Genomic DNA, 15,172 nt, shown 5'->3' on the forward strand with positions numbered 1-15,172 from the left:
AGTCTTTGCAACTTTACAGATCTTCTTTATGCACCAAGAGCTTGTAACACTCCAAAGAGAAAGAAAAAATTGAAATCGCATCATATGACCCCTTTAAATCTCAAACCATGTATCAACCCTTGTCTCATTCACATAACAGCAGTTTCCTAACTACGTACATTCTAAAAAAGAAATATTTCAAGTTTGTTGCCACACTATAATGCTATTAAAGGGATAGTTCACCCAAAAAGTGAAATTCTGTTCACTCATTACTCACCCTCCATGTCGATCCATTCCAAACCTGAATGACTTTCTTTGGTCTGTGGAAAATAAAATATATATTTTTTTTTTAAATGTTGTGTTTTGAAAATGCATTTCTTTTCCATGTTCCACAGAAGAAAGAATGAATAATTTCAAAAAGGCTTCACTTTTAGGTGAACTGCCCCTTTAAAACATTACCTAAATGTTTGCATTTTTATTTCTTACATCAATGTCAAAAGGAAACATTAGAATCTGTCCATTTCATCTAATCTATCTGACCTCTTCACACTCAGCAGACCTGGCAGCAGCATTGCTTGCAGAGCTGTAATATATTTAACATTGTGCTGACATAGACTGGCTGGTCTCTGACTCTGCGCTGATGCAAAGCTCGACAACAGAAATAATAGAGCTTTAACTTTCACAATCAGACTACTCCGTGAAATCAAGACCCGCCAGAAGCTTTAAAAATGTTTTCATCCCTGATGCAGCTAGAATATTTAATACGAGAGAAACAGACAAATGACAAAATGAGAAAAAGCAGTGATTTCTGCTACAGTGGGCATCCTGAGACACATGCTGATGGAAAAGAAGATTAATGATCTAAATAATTAAAAAGGAATCGGCACAGCTTAGTATAAGCAACACTGCAGTATGCTCCTCATAATAAGCAACTCAATCCTTCACCATAATGACATGACCTTCATTTTTGCACTCGGGGTTGGCTGGGTGATGAGAATGAACAAAACAGACCAGTGTAGTTATTGTTAACTAAAACAATAAAAAAACATGTTCATTAATTAAAATAAAGCTGAAATAAAAAATAAATAAATATTATTTGAAAAACTAAATGCAAGTAAAAATGATAAAAGCTCATTAAACAGTCCAATTATATTATTAATAAATAACAATATTATGAATTAATAAACAGGGATCTAATACATTTTTTTGGGAAAATGTGCAGTCGCCGAGTCAGTATCGGGACAGTGTGGTCTCAACTCCCTCTGGTGCAGTGTGAGTCATAACGTAGAGCGCAGCTGTTAGATCTATCTGTTTGAACTCTGCACCGATGCAGAAGACTACATTCTCAGTCTCTCTCATATTTTAAATCATCAGCAAACTCTATCATTTCAAATAAATACACAAATAAATGAATTAATATTCAGATCATTAATCAAATGGAAAATGAACTTTTATAGCTTACATATAATGACTGCATGATTTGGAGCACAAATCCTGGGTAATGGCTTTTTTGGCTATAGTGTGTGGCTCATAAATTAAGCAGAAATGTCTGAAGAAAGTGCCTTAGGCTGGCCACAATAAAAAGGCCACTCTAAAATGTTCAGTTTTATCACATATACAGCGTGTATGGTGTCGTGTGGGTGAGCGGTTTGCTGATGTCAACGTTGTGGATCGAGTGGCCTGCGTGAGGCAAATGGTGGTCACACCAGATACTGACTGGTTTTCGGACCCCCCCGGACCCCCCAATACAGTAAAACTGCACATTTTAGAGTGGCCTTTTATTGTGGCCAGCCTAAGGCACACCTGTGCAATAATCATGCTGTCTAATCAGCATCCTGATATGCCACACCTGTGAGGTGGATGGATTATCTCGGCAAAGGAGAAGTGCTCACTAACACAGATTTAGACAGATTTGTGAACAATATTTGAGAGAAATAGACCTTTTGTGTACATAGAAAAAGTCTTAGATCTTTGAGTTCAGCTCATGAAAAATGGGGGCAAAAACAAAAGTGTTGCATTTATAATTTTGTTCAGTGTATATAAAAAACATTAAATTAACACTGAATTCACATTATTTAACTCAAGAATCATTGAGTTCATCAGTTTAATTCATAAACAAATCCTTAGGTTAGCAGTTGTGGTCACTATTATTGTATGGAAAAAGACCCGTGTAGAGTCTTCAAAATATATACTTTTTTTTTTTTGTTACAGAAGAAAGAAAATCAGGTTTGGCATGAAACAAAAAAAAATTAATAAATACTATCAGAATGCTTTCTTACAGAACTATTCCTTTAATAAATCTGGTACCTCCAACAACGAAAATGATTGGGCCCATCTTATGTTTGCCTAAATCTAATGGGAGCTAGATTAAGATGGATTAGGAAATGATCAGAACTAATTTGATTATGAAGTCATTTATCAGGACATCCCTCATGGGTCCTAAGAGAGCAGTGATCACTCAGTCAGTGGATTGAATGGAGCTAAATGCATCCAGTGTGGATGGATAAATGCAGCATGAATGCTCTGAAGTGAATCAAACTCAGTAGTTGTAATCAGTGCAATCAGCTTAAGTATATCTATACAAAAGCAGTAATCAATATTACATTTATCTCACAAGCAATTACAAATATGAAATACACCATGTTTAATGTCAATATAGAGAATTAATTTAGGTAAAGTGGGACACTTTCTGATGATTTGTCATTGCCATTGTTTTGATTTAAGTAAGATCCAAATGGCTACATCAATGTCATTCCATACTAGTTTAGGATTAACTAAAAGGGATAGTTCACCCAAAAATAAAAAAACCTCTGTCATCATTTATTCACCCTCAAATTGTTCCAAACCTGTATGAGTTCCAGTTGACAGTATTTGTTTTCATACTATGGAAGTCTGTGGTTACCGTCAACTGTTTGGTTACCAACATTCTTCAAAATGTCTTCTTCTGTGTTCAACAGAAGAAAGAAACTCATACAGCTTTGGAACAAGTGGAGGGTGAGCAAACGATGACAGAATTTTCATTTTGGGGTGAATGAACCCTTTAACTCTTTCCCCGCCATTGACGGAATTTTCTGGCTTTCCGTGATTTCACTGGTGTACGGCAGGAGGCGCTATTATGCATCTTCTGAAAGAGTACTGAATCCCTAGATCAAAACATGGTGAAGAAGAAGCAGAAACGAGCTATCGCGTATGTAAGCAGATGCATATGTGAAATAACGCGATCATCAAACATGAATCATTATATAAATCAAACCGTGCAAGCTTTGGATGTGTTGATGGAAGCAATCAATTCCATCTATGTTTTGATCATCATTCTGAATCTGATCCAGATGTAGTCTTTTACAAAAAAGCAATTTTCTCAGCTTTTTGTTCAAAATATTGCTTTTTTCATGAAACTTACCCACATTCAAGTGTTGATGAAAAGAAGATTGCATGAAGCTAGAATAAAAGTTTTTTATTTATTTTTTTGCTTAGAAGCAGAGGCTCTGTTCTTTGTTTTGACATATTGCATGTTCAGATATTCATACAACAAAATATTCTGGGTGCCATTACTTTTGTGAAATGATCAAAAACACTGGTGGTGGATGGAATTTTAAAAAAGCTTCTTTTTTTAAGCTTTCTTTAATGAAAGAATCAATGTTATATTGTTTACAGTATAAACTTTTAATTTTAATGTGAGTTAAATAATTAGTAATTTATTTGATTTCAGTTTTAGTTTTCATTTAAATAATTTTAGTACTTCAGCTTAAACCTATTTCAGTTTATTGCTAGTCACTTAGATGGTTGATCAGTTATTTCATTTCTAATTTTCAGCTTTGAGTTTTTTAAATTATATTTTACTTCAGATTTATTTTAATTATTGATTAAAATATTCATATTTCCTTACTATTGTAAGACATGTTAAGACAGGTATTGAGAGAAGAATAAATTTAAGTGCATTCACCCTACAGAGTGAAATATATTATTGAGTATGCTCATTGTAGCACCAATGTAGTAAGGAAATGCTTTGGAAGATTGGCCTGCATGCTGAGAAGATGTAGAGCAGTTGTCATGGAGACAGCCATTCAGCCACTATTCTAGAATGTAAGCGCCACAAGTGGTGTGATTGGCTTTCCTAGCTTATGTGTTTGTGGTGAGATAGACAGACGGGACGGCACGGTGACATTACACAACCACAAGGCAAGCAGCCTCAATGGCAAGTCTACTTGCAACAAATAGCATCCTGTGCAAAGGAGTAGGTGATAATTACCAGAGAGAGTAAAGAGATTATAGTGATGCACTATGAGACACACTGTGCAGTTTCACCTGCTTTAATATGTTCGAAATAATGTAAACTTGCTTGGTTGTGATAAAGACTACACATGATGATCTTTTTAGATCTTCACAAATCCACTTTTAAGGACACTTTCTCTGCAGTCCGCAAGTCCTTACAGGGATTCAAGGTCATACTGCACCCTAGGCCCTAAAACTACACTGTCCCTGTCACGACTCAGCGCAAGCCGACGCGCTGAAACCAAATTAGAAATAAAGCATTACTCAGGGCTAGAGAACGACAAATGATAAGTTATGAAAACACAGCCCTATATTAGAATAGTATGAAAGCGCAATACCAAAACAAAAGCAAGATGCACACGCATGCTCGCTGCAGGGAAACATCTGCTGTGCGCGCGCACATCGAAACACCGAAACCCAAAATGTGTGCGAAACACACGGTGCAAATAAACACCATTTAGCGTGCGAATGTGAAATATATTTTTGCTCTGTGCGTTCAGATATTATATAAACCCTGTGCCTGGCGCGTCACAGTCCTTGGTTTGTGCTACACACGGGAAATGCAGGAGTCCTTCGCTACAACGATACATCAGGATTCGCCCGTCATACTGCAATGCAAAACATTTGACATTTACCTGGTTGCAGCAAACCGGAGAGAATCAGCTTGCATTCATGTAAACAGCAGTTTTGTCGTTATTACCCGGGTGCACGTCCCCGTCAAGGACTCCGCCACAGCGGTGCTCCGCTGCTCGGGTGGGCGAGTCGACGGGGCGGGTGCTGCTGTTGACAATGAGAGGGATTCTGGCGCGTGAGGTTTGTTTGAGAGCCTGGTGAGGGAAGACGATGGCTGATATGAAAGCAGATGCGTAATATTACGACGATCTCCTTAAAGGGGACCAGACCACTTTAAGTTGTGAGGACATGCGGTGTTATGTTCCGTTTCATTATTTCCGAGGGTTAACATTTTAAAGGAATTGTTGTCAGTAATGTTCAGATAGTCTTAATGTGACCGCAACCGAATTGTCTTTTGACGCCCAATCACCAAAACGCCAACTGTCAAAACTGTAAATATAAAAAGATAAATAATGACATAATGAAATATTTGTATTTTTCGAAAATCTAGAACAGGGCTTTCCAAACTCGGTCCTGGAGGGCCGGTGTCCTGCAGAGTTTAGCTCCAACCCTAATTAAACACACCTGAACCAGCTAATCAAGCTCTTACTAGGCATAGAAACTTCCAGTCAGGTGTGTTGAGGCAAGTTGGAGCTAAACTCTGCAGGACATTTACAGTATAAACTTTTAATTTTAATGTGAGTTAAATAATTAGTAATTTATTTGATTTCAGTTTTAGTTTTCATTTAAATAATTTTAGTACTTCAGCTTAAACCTATTTCAGTTTATTGCTAGTCACTTAGATGGTTGATCAGTTATTTCATTTCTAATTTTCAGCTTTGAGTTTTTTAAATTATATTTTACTTCAGATTTATTTTAATTATTGATTAAAATATTCATATTTCCTTACTATTGTAAGACATGTTAAGACAGGTATTGAGAGAAGAATAAATTTAAGTGCATTCACCCTACAGAGTGAAATATATTATTGAGTATGCTCATTGTAGCACCAATGTAGTAAGGAAATGCTTTGGAAGATTGGCCTGCATGCTGAGAAGATGTAGAGCAGTTGTCATGGAGACAGCCATTCAGCCACTATTCTAGAATGTAAGCGCCACAAGTGGTGTGATTGGCTTTCCTAGCTTATGTGTTTGTGGTGAGATAGACAGACGGGACGGCACGGTGACATTACACAACCACAAGGCAAGCAGCCTCAATGGCAAGTCTACTTGCAACAAATAGCATCCTGTGCAAAGGAGTAGGTGATAATTACCAGAGAGAGTAAAGAGATTATAGTGATGCACTATGAGACACACTGTGCAGTTTCACCTGCTTTAATATGTTCGAAATAATGTAAACTTGCTTGGTTGTGATAAAGACTACACATGATGATCTTTTTAGATCTTCACAAATCCACTTTTAAGGACACTTTCTCTGCAGTCCGCAAGTCCTTACAGGGATTCAAGGTCATACTGCACCCTAGGCCCTAAAACTACACTGTCCCTGTCACGACTCAGCGCAAGCCGACGCGCTGAAACCAAATTAGAAATAAAGCATTACTCAGGGCTAGAGAACGACAAATGATAAGTTATGAAAACACAGCCCTATATTAGAATAGTATGAAAGCGCAATACCAAAACAAAAGCAAGATGCACACGCATGCTCGCTGCAGGGAAACATCTGCTGTGCGCGCGCACATCGAAACACCGAAACCCAAAATGTGTGCGAAACACACGGTGCAAATAAACACCATTTAGCGTGCGAATGTGACATATAGTTTCGCTCGGTACATTCAGACATCATATAAACCCTATACCTGGCGCGTCACAGTCCTTGGTTTGTGCTACACACGGGAAATGCAGGAGTCCTTCGCTACAACGATACATCAGGATTCGCCCGTCATACTGCAATGCAAAACATTTGACATTTACCTGGTTGCAGCAAACCGGAGAGAATCAGCTTGCATTCATGTAAACAGCAGTTTTGTCGTTATTACCCGGGTGCACGTCCCCGTCAAGGACTCCGCCACAGCGGTGCTCCGCTGCTCGGGTGGGCGAGTCGACGGGGCGGGTGCTGCTGTTGACAATGAGAGGGATTCTGGCGCGTGAGGTTTGTTTGAGAGCCTGGTGAGGGAAGACGATGGCTGATATGAAAGCAGATGCGTAATATTACGACGATCTCCTTAAAGGGGACCAGACCACTTTAAGTTGTGAGGACATGCGGTGTTATGTTCCGTTTCATTATTTCCGAGGGTTAACATTTTAAAGGAATTGTTGTCAGTAATGTTCAGATAGTCTTAATGTGACCGCAACCGAATTGTCTTTTGACGCCCAATCACCAAAACGCCAACTGTCAAAACTGTAAATATAAAAAGATAAATAATGACATAATGAAATATTTGTATTTTTCGAAAATCTAGAACAGGGCTTTCCAAACTCGGTCCTGGAGGGCCGGTGTCCTGCAGAGTTTAGCTCCAACCCTAATTAAACACACCTGAACCAGCTAATCAAGCTCTTACTAGGCATAGAAACTTCCAGTCAGGTGTGTTGAGGCAAGTTGGAGCTAAACTCTGCAGGACACCGGCCCTCCAGGACCGAGTTTGGACAGCCCTGATCTAGAATAAATATTTATTTTTTTATATTTTCGAGCGGAAAGCACCCAAGCAGTCTATTATTGAATGCTCTAACTTCGAATATGGTTTGTGTTTACTGAAACGCTATTAAAATAGGCCTATGTAGACTATTAAAAGAAGGCTGTTTTGCTTTCAAGACATTTCCCCCTTCATCCAAACACATTTTTGGGGGGGCTGTCTTTACATTTTAAAAGTAAACGTGGTTACAACCTGCAGAAAAGTTCATTGTACTTAGTTACTGAAGAAGAAATCAAGAGGTAAATATCAAAGTCGATTAGAGAAAAGTTAAATAGAAAAGAAGCAAACATTTTGAATAGAATGATGTGAAATCACTTTTGACAGTGTGCTCTTCGATGCGGTAGTAATCAAGGTAACCCTTAAAATAACCACCTAATCTAAAAATAATAAGCACAGATTTTCCAGGCATTACATTCCCATGGGACTCTAGTTTGCTTTACGTCCGCCTAGTAAGATATCATGTATCCTAACGCCAGACTATGGGCATTAGAGTAACAGGAGAAACTGAGAGTCGCCTTTTCAGCACCACGGACAGCACTCTCCAATATCTTCTCAGTGGTTGGATACTGCCAATAGGACAGGTGCCGATTAAGCTTGTTTGTTGTTGTTGTAAAGTACCCAAGCAAAATAAAAAAATAATAAAAAAATAAATGAATGAAATTAAATTAAATAAAAAAATAATAGTAAAAAAAAAAAAGACAAACAAACAAACAAACAGCAACAACAACAAAAAAAAACCTTGGAACAGAATGTTCTATATTTATATTTCTAAAACTAATTCTTTGGTCTCAAAATTAATGTTTTGTCCATGATCTGCCACAAATAGATGATCTGCAATCTATACTTTACTTAATTCAATTATTATTTTATTGTCTATTAAAATTATATAGCAATATATTTAATTTCTGCCTAATTTAATTTCTTTAATTTCTTAACTGCCTCGCGTTAAACCCTCGAGCTTTTATTTTGGCGGGAAACGACAGGAAGCCAAATTAGGTGAGTAATTAAAAATGATCATATTGTGTTTGTTAAATGGGACTCAATCCACTCTTGTAATGAAACAGATAAAACAGAGTATGCCTTCCCCACGACTCCACCTAACAAAATGACACGTGGTCATCCATTTTAATTTCTTTTTCTTATAGTCTTTGTATTAGTGCCTGTGTTAATGCATTAAGTATTTATGTAATTTTTTTTATACAGGAAGCTGCATATTTCAAAGCACTCTGAGCAATAGGTAATTACATAATTCTTTACAGTTAATTCAGAGTCACATGTTATAAATTATATATAGCTTTTTGAATGAAAAAGATGGCAAATGTTCCCAGTTGTTGTTTTATTGTCTGTTATAATTGACAGGCCAATTGTTTAGCATGTAGTCAAGTTCCTCAGAAACTACAGTTTTTGCAGATGGTATTGACATTCTTCAGTTTTTATGAATATATTATATGGCTGTGCTGCTTGGATATTTACGGTAGGCTAGGTTTTATAATAAATGTTTTTCAGACTGTTTCCTCAAGTAAAGAAAGCAAAACAGCATTGGTGATGTTTCCCAGTCATCATCAATGAAATCAAAACTGAAATTTAATTAATTCAGAAGTTCCCAACGGTCAAAAGATTGCCAGCATTATCTGTTCTGTTCAACATGTCCTTGTTAATGGTTTGTTTGTGTGTGTGTGTGTGTGTGTTGATGAGCTGGGATAGGCTGATGGGTTTTTTTCCCCCCAAAAATTCATACTTTTTAATGATTGATTAGCATACTCTTAACAATTCAGTAATTAATCTCCTAGTGCCATTAACTGGCTCAGTATTTAGGCACTTGAATTTATATTTATGATTTCTGTGTATATTTAGTATTCAGTTTTACTTTTATTATAAAATGCTCTGTTAATGTATGAACATATTAATGTTTTTGTGGTTGTTTTTGAATGAACGCACCTTGTGATAAAAAACTGGGGCCATATATATATATATATATATATATATATATACACACTGTTGTTCAAAATACACACAAGCAAGAGACAAGAAAGAATGAAAGAGTAAATGAACAAGCTATTTATTGGCTGGTTGCAGGCTGAACTGGTCTTAAAAAATCTGTAGCCATTTGAAATTAGAGGCAAGCACAGCATTTAAATTGCAGTCCAAACAAAGATGCTACATACATGTAGCATGAGCAGTTATTTTTTTTAATTTAAATTAGATTGTACAATAACACGATTTAAAGCAAACAGAGTGGTCTGACTTTAGCTTTGTGAAATTATGCTAAAAATGCAATTTCAATCTCTGACAGCAGGTGGTGCTTATGGAACAGCTGCAATTTAGCATTTCCTTGGTTACCGCTGTAAATAAATCAGCGCTGCACTTATTAATACTTTAATACATAGGTCTTCAACCCTGTCCCTGGGGACCCACTGTCCTGCAGAATTTATTTCCAACCTGCTTCAGCACACCTGGCCTGTGAGTTTTCAAGTGATCTTGAAGACCTTGACTAGCTGGGTCAGGTGTGTTTGATTAGGGTTGGAGCTGAACTCTGCAGGACAGTGGGTCCCCAGGAACAGGGTTGAAGACCTATGCTTTAATATGTAGGCTATTATACGGAGGTAAGATGAAAAGAAAATGTAATCGAAACTTTTCTGAAGACAGTCAGTTCCCTTCAGTTTTCCGGGGTGGAGCAATATTTATATAGACGGAGCAAGATACTTCATTCTGTCTATGGCGCATTGCGGTTGGGTTACGCTGTCAATACAGAAGACAAACCAATGCGCCACTGTCCCTGCATGATGGGCTAACATATTGGCCCACCGGGAAAACGCCCTGTGTGCCAGATGGCCATGTCCGCCCCGGAATAAAAATAAACATAAAGCAGAACATAAGACATGGAACATAAGAGGAGTGCAGCAGGTACATATGAACATTCTTTTCTAGAATTCTCTTACTCTGAGAGTAGAAGATACTGGGTCACCAGATGACAATAAGGCCAGTGAGGGTCATTGCAAGACACTCAGGCCAGTGAGGGTCACCGCAAAACCCTGGGGTCGGTGAGGGTCACTGGAAAAACTGGGGTCAGTGAGGGTCACCAGAAGACAGTGAGGCCACTGTGGGTCACCAGAAGACACTGGGGCCGGTGAAGGTCACCATAAGACACTGGGGCCGCTGAGATTCAATTTTGAAGACACAGGCAAGATACTGTAGATGCTGATGTCGAATCAGCTGATTCAATTAAAGCTTGTCATCTTCAATCAATTTCAGACTCTATTTTTCATTATGTAGTCTGTACACATTCTTTATTTTGTGTGTGTCCAGTCAGGTTGAATTTACAAAATTCTGCACTCAATTCAAAGTCAAAATTCTGCACTCAAAATTTCAGCTGTTGTGTTTATGTTCTTATGTACTGTAACAAACAGTTTATAGAGTGTCATATCTGTATTTTAACCATAAACCCAACTCATTACTTTTATTTTTCAGCCATAAGTTATCTAAGTCTGATAAAACTGTCAGGTTTGAGTTTTATGTTGTGGATATGGACATTATCGAGGTCTCCAACCTCAACAGACAGTTTCTCTTTAAGTAAGTCTTTATGCATTTTGAAACAGAGATTCAAATTTGTTTAGCCACATTTTTACTAGTTAAAAGGGAATGCAAGAGTCATCCTGCCGGGAATGACAGACTATATAGAATGTGCACTGAAGCTTTACCCATCACAAGTACTGTAGTCTCACCCTCATAATGATAAGCAACACTCATGATGTGCTGAGATGTCTGACTGACTGTCTACTTTTGTCTATGTTCTCTTCAGACCATTTTCTCGTTGTGCACTACTGCTTTAATGACATGGCTACCAGAGCACTGTATGGGGTATGTGAGAGTGCTGCAGTGACCCAAACACAAACCTTTTGGAGGTGTGTAAGTGCTTTGTTTTCATCCACTTACCTGTCTTCAGACCAAGTCTGTTTATGATTTTAAGGGCCCTGCAAATAATTGGGCCCTGATGAAATTACTTCTATAACATAATGAAATATTTCTGATAAATCTTAGGTGCATTAGATGCTTCACAATGAACACTTATTTTTAAATGGTTATTTTATATTTTACTGTGTGCCAGGCAGTCATACAGATATCTGATTCAGTATGTATGTTCCATCTGTTTTCTGCAAAACAGATATAAATCTGGTCTAGGCTGCTCTTCTTGTGCAGTATGAACAGCTATAAAAGACTGGTTCAAACTTATAAGCATTAAAAATTCATAATTTTAATTAGCAGAATGGATGCATTGATTTTTGTTTTTAAATCAGCATAAATTAAAATATATAATTATTTTTTTTGTGCAATAGAGTAAAGACAATGAGATTTTTTTGCAATATAGTAATGGCAGAAAATAGAGAACGGACAGTATAACCTTGTGCTCACATTATCAAACTGAATTTAACAGGGCCGGCACACAGACTGCCCTAAAAACATAGTGCTTGAAATTACAAATCATGCAACATTCAGTTAAAGAGTGAAATTAAATCACACAGCTTTATGTAGCAAACTATTCTAAAAATTGCATAATTTCTGTAACACTGTATTCTTAATGTATAATTGTTGCATTATTATGTTTGTTTGTCCTTATTCCTATTTTGAGATTTGGTGGTTGGCAAGTGAGGTTTTCTTGTAATATACTACTTTGACCAGCAGATGGTAGTCAACATTTGAAGGATTGAATTCAGTGTTTGTACTTCAGTGATAAACACAGATTTCAAAAAGCATTTATCACTTAGTTGTGAAAGTGTGGCTCATTGGAGCTGAGAGTTTATTTGAAATTAGCCAACATTTCTACTGTTTTATTTGGTGAATAAGATCTATATAACTGAATGTATTACTCAAGTCTGATATAAGCCAGAAAAAAACTGATGTGATTTTCCTAAAAGCATGAAATATGGTTTAATCTTCCAGCTTATTTTTTTAATCTCCCCATGAGTTACTTTTAATGTTTAAAAAAAATAAATAAATGAATACAACCAAACCAAATAGGTGTCTTATGTCGTTCATTATTAGTAACTTTCTTACATTTTTTTACTGGACTCTTTGCATCAAGCTTTTAAAGATTCAGAAACCAGGCAATATATTGGGCTTTACATGCTTTACATTTCAAACTTGTGCATAATTTAGAGGAATTTATGTTTAAGTAATAAGCATTATTTGGCTAGAACCTTGTGGTGTTTTTATTTTTTTAATATTTTGAATATTGCATTTGTGTTTTCACAAAAGTGGATTAAAAAAATGAAAAGGGAATAAACTAAGTCAGAGGGCTAGCTGAAAAGTGGTGGGTGAAATTAACTTCAGATCAAAGAAAGGGTTGCCAAATGAGATACAATGTGCCCGCAGTGTCTCTGGCGAATAAACTATTTAATTCTTCTGCGAAGTTTGAGGTCTCCTTCTATTGATTTAGCTCTTGTGAGTTCTGTCATATCTGTGATAGCACAGCAATGGGTGGGAAAACAAATGGAATAGCTAAAGAAAATTGACTTTTGCACAAAGCCAATCACAGCTAGAGAGGTCACTAAATCAACTCTTCAGTGTAAGCTTTCTTGTGTTGCTTTAAAAACTTTGAGTCAGAATACTTTGATATATAATTATATGATTAGATATAGCTAAAGGAAGGATTCTCTTCCGCTCACATTATGCAGTGACTCCTTTGCATATGGAACAATGATTCTTGCTCTTCCCAATTTATCGTATTTTCATCCTGTATTTTTACTATTTAATGGTCCTAATACAGTACTATATAATGATTTATTCAATTTCATGGCTGGATAGAGTTATGTGTTTAGATGTAATATGAGCTATTTGAATTTTCCACCCTATTTCTGTCTGGCTTTCATACTGAGAGAATCATGGCTCTTGCCTGACCCACAGTCCTTCTGATGTTGCACTAGACTTGTTGATTTCATTAATGATGAATTGAACCCTCAGTGCTAATAGGCTGTGTTCACAGCAAAAGAAGATATCAGTCCTGTTTGGAGTGTAAATATGGTTCTGTTCAGAGGAAGAGCTGTTTGAATGGAATGGTCAATAACAGCCACTGATATGTGTTTGACATAAGTATGTCATTAGTCTTAGGACTGTCTACTTATGGATGACTAAGTGTGCCATAATAATATATCAATGTACAGTATGTCCAAAAATCTTAATACATCTTAATAATTAATGCAGGACAGTGGGTCCCCAGGAACAGGGTTGAAGACCTATGCTTTAATATGTAGGCTATTATACGGAGGTAAGATGAAAAGAAAATGTAATCGAAACTTTTCTGAAGACAGTCAGTTCCCTTCAGTTTTCCGGGGTGGAGCAATATTTATATAGACGGAGCAAGATACTTCATTCTGTCTATGGCGCATTGCGGTTGGGTTACGCTGTCAATACAGAAGACAAACCAATGCGCCACTGTCCCTGCATGATGGGCTAACATATTGGCCCACCGGGAAAACGCCCTGTGTGCCAGATGGCCATGTCCGCCCCGGAATAAAAATAAACATAAAGCAGAACATAAGACATGGAACATAAGAGGAGTGCAGCAGGTACATATGAACATTCTTTTCTAGAATTCTCTTACTCTGAGAGTAGAAGATACTGGGTCACCAGATGACAATAAGGCCAGTGAGGGTCATTGCAAGACACTCAGGCCAGTGAGGGTCACCGCAAAACCCTGGGGTCGGTGAGGGTCACTGGAAAAACTGGGGTCAGTGAGGGTCACCAGAAGACAGTGAGGCCACTGTGGGTCACCAGAAGACACTGGGGCCGGTGAAGGTCACCATAAGACACTGGGGCCGCTGAGATTCAATTTTGAAGACACAGGCAAGATACTGTAGATGCTGATGTCGAATCAGCTGATTCAATTAAAGCTTGTCATCTTCAATCAATTTCAGACTCTATTTTTCATTATGTAGTCTGTACACATTCTTTATTTTGTGTGTGTCCAGTCAGGTTGAATTTACAAAATTCTGCACTCAATTCAAAGTCAAAATTCTGCACTCAAAATTTCAGCTGTTGTGTTTATGTTCTTATGTACTGTAACAAACAGTTTATAGAGTGTCATATCTGTATTTTAACCATAAACCCAACTCATTACTTTTATTTTTCAGCCATAAGTTATCTAAGTCTGATAAAACTGTCAGGTTTGAGTTTTATGTTGTGGATATGGACATTATCGAGGTCTCCAACCTCAACAGACAGTTTCTCTTTAAGTAAGTCTTTATGCATTTTGAAACAGAGATTCAAATTTGTTTAGCCACATTTTTACTAGTTAAAAGGGAATGCAAGAGTCATCCTGCCGGGAATGACAGACTATATAGAATGTGCACTGAAGCTTTACCCATCACAAGTACTGTAGTCTCACCCTCATAATGATAAGCAACACTCATGATGTGCTGAGATGTCTGACTGACTGTCTACTTTTGTCTATGTTCTCTTCAGACCATTTTCTCGTTGTGCACTACTGCTTTAATGACATGGCTACCAGAGCACTGTATGGGGTATGTGAGAGTGCTGCAGTGACCCAAACACAAACCTTTTGGAGGTGTGTAAGTGCTTTGTTTTCATCCACTTACCTGTCTTCAGACCAAGTCTGTTTATGATTTTAAGGGCCCTGCAAATAATTGGGCCCTGATGAAATTA

General features: G+C 37.3%; 1 protein-coding gene across 6 annotated transcripts in view; it reads right to left on the bottom strand.

The window, feature by feature from the left end:
- Positions 1-7,005, bottom strand: part of LOC107657067 (syntaphilin-like) — a 16,229-nt gene extending 9,224 nt beyond the window's left edge. For 4 of the 6 annotated variants that reach the window (XM_016445082.1, XM_016445080.1, XM_016445081.1 and 1 more), the window contains exon 1: positions 4,887-5,103. The gene's annotated coding sequence lies outside the window, so the exon portion shown is untranslated. Of the gene's footprint in view, positions 1-4,886; positions 5,104-6,794 lie in introns of those variants that run through there. The other 2 variants (XM_016445078.1, XM_016445079.1) reach the window with 2 other exon arrangements.
- Between the last annotated feature and the right edge of the window lie 8,167 nt (positions 7,006-15,172).

Source organism: Sinocyclocheilus anshuiensis, unplaced genomic scaffold (genome assembly GCF_001515605.1).
Source record: "Sinocyclocheilus anshuiensis isolate Anshui unplaced genomic scaffold, SAMN03320099.WGS_v1.1 scaffold1453, whole genome shotgun sequence".
In the NCBI taxonomy this organism is placed as follows: domain Eukaryota; kingdom Metazoa; phylum Chordata; class Actinopteri; order Cypriniformes; family Cyprinidae; genus Sinocyclocheilus; species Sinocyclocheilus anshuiensis.